Raw genomic sequence first — 13,267 nt, 5'->3', positions numbered from 1 at the left:
GACTGGTTTTGATGCATCTATGAACCTATTCATTCATTTATTTATTCATCACATATTTATTGAGGGCATGCTTTGTCCCAGACATTTGGTGCTGGGCTCTATCTGGGGACCCACTAGGGAACACGAAAAACCCTTGTCCTCAGGGAACATGCAGTTTAAGGGTAACCCCGGGGGCCTGGGTTTGAGGGGAAGTGGACAGCCTTATAGTTCAGACACACAGGCTCTTTTTCCATCTTAGCTCTTTGTCATGACAACCAAGGCAGTTTGAACTTAGCAATGTTCTCCTTTTGAGTCAAAGACATTGACATTTTTTAGAGCAGACCTGCGCGAAGTGAGCTCTCCAACCCTGAACTCCACAGGCTGTCAGTGTGAATCCCATATAACACTTTCCCTTTCCAGCCCTCATGTATGACTTTGCACAGTGGGGAGCCTATGAGCCTGAGCTTTGGCATCACCCAGGCCTGGGCCAGGGGCCTGGTCGTACCACGTACCAGCCATGTGACCTTGGGCTCATGACTTATCCTCTCTCACCTTCCCTTTCTTCACCTGTGATACTAATCTGGGGAAAATAATAGTTCTGGACTTACTTGGTAGGGTTGTAGTGGGATTGACTGAGCTAATGCAAACCTATGCTTAGTACAATGCCTGGTACAGTACTAAATAAATGTCCACTTCCTCGCTGCTATTTTTATTACTGTTACTCATCTCCTTACTTATCTATTTTTTAATTGTAGCAATATGTATAGTATAAAATTGGCCCTCTTAACCATTAAGTGTACAATTCAGCAGCATTAATTACAGTATTGTGCTACCATCACCACCTTCTATTACTAAAATGTTTTCATCATCCAAAGCAGATGCATCTATTGATTCCTTAAGGACGGGGAGCTCTTTTTCCCTTTCTCTTCTTATCATCTTCCTTATTCTAAATGAGATTTAAGGACATTTTCAGCAGATTACTGAGAAAAATAGAGGGAAAATGAGGATGCAATCATAAAATGGAGTCAGGCACAAAACCAATACGGAAATGGACACCCCTGCTTTCAGGACTGGCTCTGAGAATCCTAGTAACCAACGAGAAAAGGGAAACTGGAACAATTACACAACTCACTACGGTGTCTATAAGAGAAAACAAAGTAACTGCTCATGGAAACCACCCTGGCAGTATTTTTTCCTTCTTACTAGGCTTCCTCCTTGACCTGTGATTCAGTCTGCTGAAGGAAAAGCCACACTTTGTGAGAAAGTATTTCTGAATGCAACCGAGGCCCTGGCCCCTGGACAGAGAGGCCCATAACTGTCTGCAGCTGACCCAATAGAGAAAATCTAGTTCCTGCAGAGTACTAGCCTTGCAATAGAAAGGTGTTTCTGAAACCAAAAGCATCACATACAGATAATAAACAAGATATGTGCCTATTGTGGTTAGGCTGTTTTGTAACAACCCACGTTTCCTCTTTTTTGCAGCTCCAGGTTCAAAGGGACTCAACCTAAACACATGTCCCAAAGCCCAGTGACCAGGCTGATATACCTTATACCTAATCTATCCCATCCCACCCCTACCGCCCCTGCCTCATGCAGTCCCCACCACCATCAGGTGCTCAGGCTGATAGAACTTCTGTCTAAGCCCTGATTTAATTTAAAGCTCCTTAAAGCAGCTTCTCAGATCTAACCAGCCAGTAAAGCTTGATTGAGCACTCATCTCATGTGAGGCCCTGCCTAGGAGCCTGTGCATCCAACTGCCAATAATGGGAGCCAAGGAGAAGACGCAGGTGATCCAGGCTTTGGGGACTCAGGCAAGGGTGTCTATGAACCTGGGGAGCTGGAGAGGACTCCAACTTCGTGGAGGAAGTGGGACTCGAAGAATGAGAAGAGGCGGGGAAGACAAGAGGCCATGTGTGATGGGGAGGACTCAGGAGCGCCCAGAAGAAACTAAGAGCTGGATGTCCCAGCAATGTTTAGGCATCAGGGAGAGCCCGGCTGGCTTGGATACAGGTCTGTGAAAGACAGAAGGAGGAGAGAGTGTGGATGCACGATGGCCTGGGAGGCACCGACTGCTAAAGCTGCTCCCGTTCCTGTCCCCCCATCTGCCCTGGCACAGGGGAAAAGAAAGTTCATGCTTATTCCTCATGGTGACCCCCTCAAGAGATCTTGGCAGTTATCCAATATAGGAATTTCTGAAGCAATTTGTTATTTGGAAGTTTATGGACTTTATTTATTTTTTTAAACATAACATGCAAGCACAAACATTCTTACCATATGATCATTCCATTCTCGGTACATAAGCAATAACTCACAATATCATCACATAGTTGCATATTCATTACCACAATCACCTCTTCAGAACATTTGCATCAATCCAGAAAAAGAAATAAAAAGAAAAAAGAAAAAAATTCATATATACCATACCCTGTACCCCTCCCCCTCACTGATCACCAGCATTTCAATCTACTAAATTTATTTTAACATTCATTCCCCCATTGTTCATTTATTTTTAATCCATATGTTTTACTCATCTGTCTATACCATAGATAAAAGGAGCATCAGACACAAAATTTTCACAATCACACAGTAACATTGTGGAAACTATATCATTATACAGTCATCTTCAAGAAACATGGCTACTGGAACACAGCCCCACATTTTCAGGCAGTCCCCTCCAGCCTCTCTGTTGCACCCTAACTAAAAAGGTGATATCTATTTAATGCATAAGAATAACCTCCAGGATAACCTCTCGACTCTGTTTGGAATCTCTCAGCCATTGAAACTTTATTTTGTCTCATTTCACTCTTCCCCCTTTTGGTGGAGAAGGTTTTCTCAATCCCTTGGTGCTGAGTCCCAGCTCATTCTAGCATTTCTGTCCCACGTTGCCAGGAAGGTCCACACCCCTGGGAGTCATGTCGCATGTAGAGAGGGGGAGGGCAGTCAGTTTGCTTGTCGTGTTGGCTGAGAGAGAGAGGGACCACATCTAAGCAACAAAAGAAGTTCTCTGGGGGTGACCCTTAGGCCTCATTTTAAGTAGGCTTAGCCTATCCTTTGCAGGGTTAAGTTTCATATGAACAAACGCCAAAATTGAGGGCTCAGCCTTGAGCTTTGGTTGTTCCCACTGCTTGTGAGAATATCAGGAATTCTCCGCTTGGAAAAGTAGAATTTTCCCTCTTTCTCATCATTCCCCCAAGGGGACTTTGCAAATACTTTCTCATTCACTGTTCAAATCACTCTGGGATTTATCAGGGCATCACTCTGGACAAACCTATAAAATCTCATGCCCTACTCAAGGTCCCATGCACTATGGTGTTCAATTAAGCTGTCCTCATAAGTTGTATTAGAAAATGCACTAGTCAAAATATAATTTTGTACCAAATAAACATTTTTTTGCCTTAGTGTTACACATAAGTTAAAGTTTTAAAATACGAATTACAATCTATATCAACACCCTACAGTATTGACATTCCTTTGTTCTTCCTCATGAAAAACATTTTAAAATTTGTATATTTACCCACTATCATTATACACTCCAGGCATTCCTAGATTATACCATCTCAGTCTTTATCGTCTGTTTTTCCTTTCGATTTCATTTGTGCCCCAAGGCCTTCTCCCTCTATCATTTTCACATTCAGCTTCATTCAGTGTTCTAACATTATTGTATCACAGTTAGGTAGTATTGTGCTATCCATTTCTGAATTTTTACTATCAGTCCTGTTTGACAATCTGTATCCCTTCAGCTCCAATTACCCAATACCTACCTTATTTCTATCTCATAATGTTCTCTGCTCTTTTTTTCTTTTCTTTTTTTTTTTTGCATAGGCAGACAGTGGGAAATGAACCCGGGTCTCCAGTACAGCAGGCGAGAACTCTGTCACTGAGCCACCACGGCCCGCCCAGTCTCTGTTCTTAACTGAAATTCTCCAAGTTCATTCACTAATGTCAGTTCATATCAGTGAGACCATACAGTATTTGTCCTTTTGTTTCTGGCTTATCTCACTCAGCATAATGTCCTTAAGGTCCATCCATGTTGTTACATGTTTCATGACTTTATTCTGTCTTACAGCTGCATAATATTCCATTGTATGTAAATACCACAGCTTGTTTAGCCACTCGTCTGTTGATGGACATTTGGGCTGTTTCCATCTCTTGGCAATTGTAAATAATGCTGCTATAAACATTGGTGTGCAAATGTCCGTTTGTGTCTTTGCCCTCATGTCCTCTGAGTAGATATAGAGCCATGATACTGCCGGCTCATATGGCAATTCTATACTTAGCTTCCTGAGGAACCACCAAACTGCTTGAAGTTAAATGGACTTTTAAAAATACATCCTCTCTCACAGCGTTGAATGTAATTAACACCATTGTATATTTGAAAGTGGTTAAAATAGGAAATTGTAGGTTAAAATTTAAAAAAACATAGAATTGTACAACACAAAGAGTGAACCCTGATGTAAACTATGGACTACAATTAATGGTATAATTATAATAATATTATTTCATCAGTTGTAACAAAAGTACCATACTAATGCAAAGTATGCATGGGGAGGGGAGGTAAATGGGAACTCTGTACTTTCTGCATGATTATTCTGTAAACCTACAACTTCTCTAATGAAAAAAAATTTTCTCTAAGTGAGTGAGGCTGATAACCAACATTAAAATATCTCTCTGATGGAAATCGCTGGATATCAGCCATTTTCTTCATGGGAAAGCTGCAGTACAACTTTAGCTTATTATGTCTGTAGGTAGAACTGGACTATGACCTTTGCTTGGGAAAATGTCAAGACTCTGAATGTGGTGACAGATATTGTAGAACACGGGGATTTACTCTATGGAATCTTTTTTTCCCATCCTTTGGGGAAAATAACTGTAGTTACCTTTATTTCTTGGGAAGAACCCTAGGAAATGTCTTGCTCCTAAAGGTATTTGAAACATCTGGTTACTCTTAGAACCACTGGACCTTATTTTCTGGAGAGACTTTCTCAGTTAAATGGTACAGAGTGAGAAGCAGGGTGGGGTGGGGAGGTGAGGGTCCAGGCCCCCCCCCCCCGTAAGGATCCAGGGTGGGGCTCCCGGAACTGTGAAAGGATTTAATCTTTCCATTATTTTCATTCTGCAAGTAAACAAATGGAGGCTCAAAAAGTTTTAATGATAATAACAATAATAATAAACTCACCCAAGGTCACAGAGCCAGAAAGTGGCAGGAGTCTAGCTTGTAAATTTAGATGACTGCAAGACCCATCTCTCATCTGTATGGAAGGGCAGAGAGAGCCAACAAAACCCAAAGGCGACCATACACAGAATCAACAGAACTCAGTATAGAGATGAGTCCTGTCCCCAAGGACTCAGGTTCAGTGGGCCTGGGACACAGGCAGCTGCACCTTTAACCATCCACGGTTGATTCTGAAAACCAGGCAGATTTGGGGACCCTCATGGTAAAGCACCTGCAGGGTAGGTCCACCTCGGGATTGGGGAGAGAAGGGTTTCCGCCCGTGGCTCAGAGTGGCAGGGTGGAGCTCCCAGAAGAGACTTTTGATAAGAGAGATGGAGAAAGAGCAGAAAAGAGGAAGTTGCCCTTTCCGTGGAAACATCTGTGAGAACTGAGTTGAGCAGAGAAGAATGTGTCATTCTCGTAGGCGCAAGAAGCTGTGGAAACTGTGCCTTGCTGACTTCAGCTCTCACTCCCCACCCCACCTGGGCCCTCCCTCTGCTGACCTCACACCAAGAATCTCAATTTTCCTCCAGGGTTGGGAACAAGCTGGGGAGCTGTGGAGTCCCCGAAGCAAAGTCACAAACCCAGTTGTGCTGCACACAGCTGTGTACCCTGGAGCAAGGTGCCCATTCTATGCCCACAGACTCCTCTTCTGCAAAGTGGCAAAGGGAGGGGGCTGGACTCAGTCTTCCCCTCATAGACCTGGACCTGCTGCAGTGGTTCTTAATCTTATGGGGGTGCAGGGCTCAGAACAGTTTGAAAATCTGATAAAACCTTCAAACTTCTCTTTAGGAAAAGGCCCATATACCTAATCACGGATGTTTTCATATCACATTAGTATTAGAGATATCTCAAAATATCATTTAAGCTTATCCCTATGGCTTTTGTTTCTCAGTTGTTGAAACAAAGACCACAGGATGGGTTAGTTTAAACAATGAGAGTTTACTAGCTTATGATTTATTTATTTATTTAGTATATGAGCTGCTGAAGCGAGCACTGGTTTATGATTTTGAGATATGGATAAGTTCAAAATCACAGTGTCAGCAAGGCGATGCTTTCTTCCCACGGAGACTGTGGCTTCTATGGCTGGCTGCAGGGGATCTTTGGTCCTTAGCCTTTCTATCTCATGGCAACGTACATGGCTATTTCTTTTCCTTTCTCTCCCAGGTTCTATTGACTGCCAGTGTTTTGTTCTTCCTGTGATTTCCCTTCTGTGACTAATTCCTTTGCTTAAAAGGACTTCAATCATATTGGATTAAGGGGCACCCTCATTCTATTTGGGCGCACCTTAAACTGAGACCATCTTCAAAGGTCCTATTTATAAATGGGTTCCCACCCAGAGGACCAGGGTTGGGACCTGAACATGCCTTTTGTGGGGGACATGATTTAATCCCCAACACCCACTTCAAAATTAAGGTAGTTATTAGACTTGCTTCTAGATTTTGCTATTTAATATATTAATAAAGATGCCCATATATTACTGAATCACCATTTAAAAAATATTTTTGTTACCAGTATTTGGTATAACTGTTTCCACTGACGTCCTCTCTATTTCATTATATGCATTTTAAAACAGTATTCTGAGTAAGGGTCCATCAGCTTCCTCAGATGGCCAAAGGTATTCCTGGCACAAATGAAGTTCAGACCTTTGGATGAAAAAGATCTTGATAGAACATCAAAGAAGGCTTTTCCCTGCCCTCCAGAGAGGACACAGGGCAGGTAGTAGGAATAGTATCTTCCTCTTGTCCCATGTGGCCTGCTGGCAAATGTCACGCCATTCACGGGAGGGGCTGTCTGACTTTCCCTTGGGGAAGTTGCCCCCAGTTCTCTCTCTCTACTTCCCAGCTCTTGGCAGAAGCACCCCTTCTCCCCCCAGGGCGGCCCTGAATGACATTCCTGAGTTGTCGAGGTGGGTCACTGGGAACAAGACTGAGCCAATGATATTTAGCAGAAAGGAAAAGTAGAGGGATAGGGAAGGGTTGGGGAGAGAAACCTGACTCATGTCCTGTACTGCTCAGATTATGCCGAGAAGACACCATTTGCAGGCAACCTGAGTCTGCAAGTTTTTGGAGCACTTCCTTTCCGATTTCAGCAAGGTAGACAATCTGGGGTCACTGGGTTTACTTCTTGTTAAGACATTGAACCCTTTCTTTGCTGGAGGAGGTAGGTCTTGGATACAGAATAGGCTGTCTCAGCCACCCAGCTAACAAGTGTCCTTTGGTTCTATCGCCCCTGGACATGGACTTGTGAGGAGCATGCCCACTGGTGAGAGGCAGCAGAGTGTCTCCATGGTGGAAATGGACCTCTTGGCCCAGAAGCCAAGAAAACACACTTTGTTGAGCATAAGAACAGTAGCTATGGGTGGCAGGCATCCTGGAGTGGCCTCAGGGCACTAGTTGTGCGTAGGGAGGTCATTAGGTGAGAGCCTACATAAACTCTCTCAATGACAGACCCAGGGAACGGTGTCCTGTTGCCCAGTCAGAGCACGGGGTCCTCAGAGGTGATCTTTTCTCCTTGTCTTTTGGGGTCACAATACCTTTCAGCCTCTGGTGAAAGCCACAGACCCTTCTCCACAGGGAAAGTCATACTTCATACATGTCAGCCACAAGTCTGCACACCATCTCAGAGGTTCACATTCAAGGGCTGGGGGCCCCCGTGTTTGGAGGAAGAAGAAATAAAGCTTGAGAGATAGAATAAATTCCCCACAATTGCAGAGCTAGTGGCAGATCCGGGACCCCTTCCCCCTGCCCCTTCATCACTTCCCACCAAGAGGAGGAAGTGGGTTGGGGGTGGAGGACAGGCCACACTTCCGGTTCCGCGCCACGCTGGGGAAGCTAACAGGTAGAATAAACACTCCTCTACCCCCATCCCCAGAGGAACAGCTCAGACGTGCCCAGAACATCTAGGCACGGGTACAAAAGGCAGCAGAGGCGCCAGCGCCTCTTAGAATTCTCACCCTCTCTCTCTACCTTCTTGATTCCAGAGCCAAAGAGCAGCACGTTTTCTTCTTGTATTCATAACCTGAACCTCTTCCTCCTGGGGGGAATTAAAGAGTCCTCTAGCCACCTGTGTATCTAAGACCCCTTCCTCCTCAAGCAGAGAAAGGACTCAGGGTTTCAACAAGAACCCAACCCAGTGACCCCAGGGTGAGTGCCCTCTTCACTGGAATCTGAAAGGATGTGGGCCAAAGGCTTTCCTGCTTGTGCTTCCTGGAAATGGTCTCTTCTCAGCGTGACCTGAGCAGCTCAGGACTGGGGTCCGGCTCCTCTCCTGACTCCTCTCTGCATTAGTACAGGGGGAGCTGCTGGTGACAAAAGCCACCCGCAGGAAAAAAGTAGAAAGATCATCCACGACCTCCCAGTTGCCTCCACCTGTGAATGAGAAGGAAAGGGAAAGGGGAAAATGCTTCTAGTGAGGTGAATCCCTCCCAGAGTCTGTCCTGAATCCCCAGATCACTCAGGAGCGATTCAGGCTGTGGGTGTCTGAGACTGGGGCTGGGAAAGTTGTGCCAGAGGCCCTGGATTCTCTGACTCCGTGCTCATTTCACATGTGCTGCTACCCTCAGTTACAGGTTATTGACTCAGAAAATCTGTGGTTACCAAAGATCTGGAGCAAGTCCCTGAGATGTCTGGTACCGGCAGGGCTTGTCGGTGTCAGGAGTTCTGTCTCCAACCCTCAAGCTCTGAGCCTGGATGGCTTCTGTTTAATATCACCTCATGGTGGCCCAGTTTTCTTTCTCTCTTCCCTCCTTCCCTTCTCTGTTGTCCAGTTTTGGCCAGCACCAAAGGGATGACAACACACTCTTCCTGCCTCCAAATAATGTTTGATGGCCTGGTCAAATTTTACCAATTTGGGAGTCAAAATACAGATTGTTTAGTGAAGAGTTTCACTTGGAGAATATTTGAAAAGCGGGATCTAGTTAAGAAGGGTATATAATTAGCATGCCCCTTGACTAAACTGAGGTCTTAGAAAGTTTGGTCTCAAGTTTTCTTAGGCCTTTAAGAAATCCTCCTCTATGACTTTCTTTACACAAACCATTTGCACTATCTCATAGAGAGTTTGCTAAGTAAAGGTAAATTTCAGCTCAGCCTCTGCCAAAATGAGTGAGGTTTCGCTGAGCCTAGAATTACATTTGGGGGAGTCCTGTGCAAGATTCTACTGGTTTCTAAGTGCCTCTGAAATGCAAAACAGAGAGGAAGGAGAAGCTGTCAGGCCCTCTTTTGAACACCCAAGCTCAACCTCTTTTCCACACAGCTGCTGCCTCTTGGAATTGCCACAGAGAAAATTCAAAAGTCATTTTAAAATTTATATATATATATATACACACACATATATATATATATATACACACACACACTATATATACACAGAATTTATATATACTATATATAATTTATAGATATACTATAGATATACATATATATAGCTTTTATTTTTTTTGTATTTGCTCATTGCAATAAAAAAATTCTGTGACCCTTTTAATACAAATAAGCAACTCACCCTTAATGTAGCTCAGTTGAAGAAATGGACACCTTTCAATAAAAGGCAAACCTTTTATTATTCCTTGCACACAGCTCTGAAGATTAAATATGGGACATGTGCTACCAATGTGTGGTCATCATTATGAGGAAGGATTTTTTTTATAGCCTTTGCCATAATTCTCAAACAATGCATTATAGCCAATTTTAGCTTCTTAGGAAGTTCAACATCTTAGGGAGAGAGCAACAGTATTTCTGGCTGCAAGAGGGATGACGAGTATGGCAGTTTGGGAATTTCACAATCTCTGCTCATGTGCATTTATTTCCTAATAACTCACTGGATACAGTTAAGTGAATACTGTCAGTTCCTGTTCCTGTCGATGTGGTTAGGAGGGGGGGAAAGCCCAAACAGCAAATTCTGTTGTATTTGACCCAAAGTACTCAATGCTGATCACAGGACATCCCCCAAGAGCTCATTTTCCTTTTGGCCTTGGGTACTTCTGTCCTTCCCTGGCGCGACTGGGCATGCTGCCCAAGTGTCAGCACACTCTCCTGGCAATAGTAGTGGCAACTGCCACCAGCAAATGCCTACCAGACACAAGCAAGGGACTTCTGCAGGTCACTGTCGACCCCTGGGCCCCTCTGAGAGGCAACTGCCCCTGCACTCCTTTCTTAGATGAGAAAACCAGCTCAGGGAGATCCTCTGTCTCCTGACCTAGAGCATGTGGCTAGAGGAGGCGCAGCTGGGGTATGACCTCAGTTCTGTTCTTTCCATTCCACCACCTCACTCCATGACTTTGCTTCTTTTTGACTTCTTCACCAAAATGTTACAGTAGACTAAGAGTGAGAAGGCCTGGATTCAAGGAGCTTGCAATCTAGTGTAGGAGAAAAGAGGACTCTATAAAAAGCATTTCCTTCTCTGTACAACCAGGGAGACTGGTATCCAGGGGTTCGAACTGGAGTACCAAACCAGATGAACTAAACTGCAGGACTTAGGAATACAGCACGCTGGAAATTCCGGTTAATGTCAGAGTTGCCCGTACGGGGGTGGGGGTGAGGAGAGGGAAGCAGTGAAAGTTGATGGACCAGGATTTAGGAGCTTGGTCCTTGAAGGAAGGGAAAGGCCTAGACAGTAAAAAAGCAACTTCAAACAGCTCATATTTACTTTGGGCTTGCCAGTGCATGGTGCTTTACAGAGCCTACCTTGAAGAAGGTTGTATTACTGCCCCTACTTTGCACATGAGGACACAGAGACATAGGGAGGTTAGGGAGCTTGTTCGGTTCCTACTGCTTAGTAAGCAGAAATCTGGGATTTGGAGCTGGGCATGCTGGCCCAAGCCCGAGTTCTCGACCACCACACCCCCAGGGTAGAATAAGTTCATTGTTACCCTCCCGTAGACTTTGTCATTGCCTATGTCAAATCTGAATTATCTGCCCAATGAGCCTTTTCCCCAATCTGGGCTGTGTCTGTCTTGCTCTCAGAGGCACTCCCAGCACCTAGACTAGAAACTGTCAGATGGAAGGCACCCCAAATTTTGCATAATGATGGAAATGCATTGGAAGGAGGCAAGGGGGTCCTTTTCATGAGCAAAACTCCCAAGGGTCTGCCGTTCAGTAGCTGATGAATGTGAGAAAACCACCTCCCGTCTCCTCCCCCAGGTTCTCCATCTGCAAACTGAGGAGAATACTGGAGCTATAGCTTTGGCAAATGGTCTGGCAGTTCCTCCCAAAGTTAAACATGGAGTTACCATCTGACCCGGCAATTCCACTTCTAGGTAAGAGGAGTGAAAACACATGTCCATTCAAGTCCAAAAACTTGTCCGTGAATATTTATAGCAGCATAATTCATAACAACCCCAAAATGGAAACAACAGAAATATCTACTAATTGATGAATGGATAAACAAAATCAGATATATCCATACGATGGAGTACTATTTGTCTGTAAAGAGAAATGAACTACGGATACATGCTACAAGATGGATAACCCTCAAAAATATTATGCTAGGTAATTGGCTGGTTACAAAAGGCCATATATTGTATGATTCTATTTATATGAATTGTCCAGAATAGACAAATCCATTGAGACAGAAAGTAGATTCGTGGTTGTAAGGAGCTGGTGACAGGGGGGAATGGGAAGTGGCTACTAATGTGTATGTGGTTCCTTTCTTTCTTGCACATTTTTATTGTGGTAGCATAAATACAGCTACCACTGTATTTCCCATTTTAACCACTGTCAAGTATACAATGTGATGGTATTAACTACATTCACAAAGTTTTGTTAGTGGATGGTGGTGATGTGTCAGAGGTGTTAATGGAGGGTAGTGGATGGAAGGTTTCTTTTTGGGGTGATGAAATAATTTGAAATTAGATAGTGGTGACTGTTGCACATATCTGTGAATATACTAAAAACCACTGAATTGTACCCTTAAAAAGGGTGAATACTATGGTATGTGAATTATAGCTCAAGAAAAAAAAACAGAGCTGAAACCAATATACTAATTTCTGTGTAAATTTAGGTGGGCTACTTCTTTACATTTTGCAGAGAATTGGGGGTCTGGGCAAAGTCTCAAAAAACAATTTCTTTTTTGCTTCTGACCTAGTTTAGGTGTTGATGCCAAAAGGAAGAGCAAGAGTGAAGAGAGCAGGTTTGAGACTGCAGTGCCTGTATTGATGGCTTTGAAGGTCAAAGAGGAAAACAACACGTGGGCTGGGATCACCTTAAATCTGGCTCTGCTGACATTCCAGGCTTCTCTCTGCCCTTAGGCCACCGTCCTTTTACAAGCCACCATCACCTTGCTTATGAAACACTGCAATTGTCTTCCTGCTGCATTCATTCTGCAATTCCTTACTGAACACCTGCTAAGGCTGGGCCCTGTTCCCCGCAGTGGGGATCAGCAATGAACAAAAGACAAAAATCCCTGCCCTCATGGGGCTGATTTTCCAGCAGAAAGAGAAAGATAATAAAAATTGAATGTGCGAAAGAAAAGGTTAAGTGTTCTGGAGATAAGAGTGCTGTGGGGTGGGGAGGGGTCTTAGTCTTCAGTTTGGTGACGGGGAAGGCCTCACTGAGAAGGTGTCCCCTTGAGTTGTGACTGAAGAGGGGAGGGAGACAGCTTTGTAGATATGTGGGGGGAAAGTATTCTAAGTAGAGGGAACAGCCAGTCTGAAGGACTCCAGGTAAGAGTCACCTGTAATGTTCCTCTTTGTAGAACATCAAGGCAGCCAGCATGGCTGAGGGTAATGTGGTCAAAGAGGAAAGAAGACGTGACAGATCCACTAGTGCCTTGCAGGTGTCCATTCTTTCCTCAGTGGCTCTCTGCCCCTTCCTGCCTGTAGGCACCTCAGTGCCTCCCACTCTCCCCTCCCTTCTTTACCAAGTTCTTTTCCACCTTAGGACCTTTGCCATTGCTGTTCCCTCTGTCTGGAAAACCTGGCTCCCATCTTCTCAGGGCTGGCTTGTCCTTGTCATTAAGGTTTTATTGCTTATCTTCAGACCCAATGTAAAGGGGCCCCCCTCCCCCATTTCCTTATCCCATAACCGGTTTTATTCCCTTGCTTGGTGACTACCTGAAATGATCTTGTCTGTTTTACATTTA

The sequence above is a fragment of the Tamandua tetradactyla genome, chromosome 13, assembly GCF_023851605.1.
Source record: "Tamandua tetradactyla isolate mTamTet1 chromosome 13, mTamTet1.pri, whole genome shotgun sequence".
NCBI lineage: Eukaryota > Metazoa > Chordata > Mammalia > Pilosa > Myrmecophagidae > Tamandua > Tamandua tetradactyla.
This window is presented reverse-complemented; position numbering follows the sequence as displayed.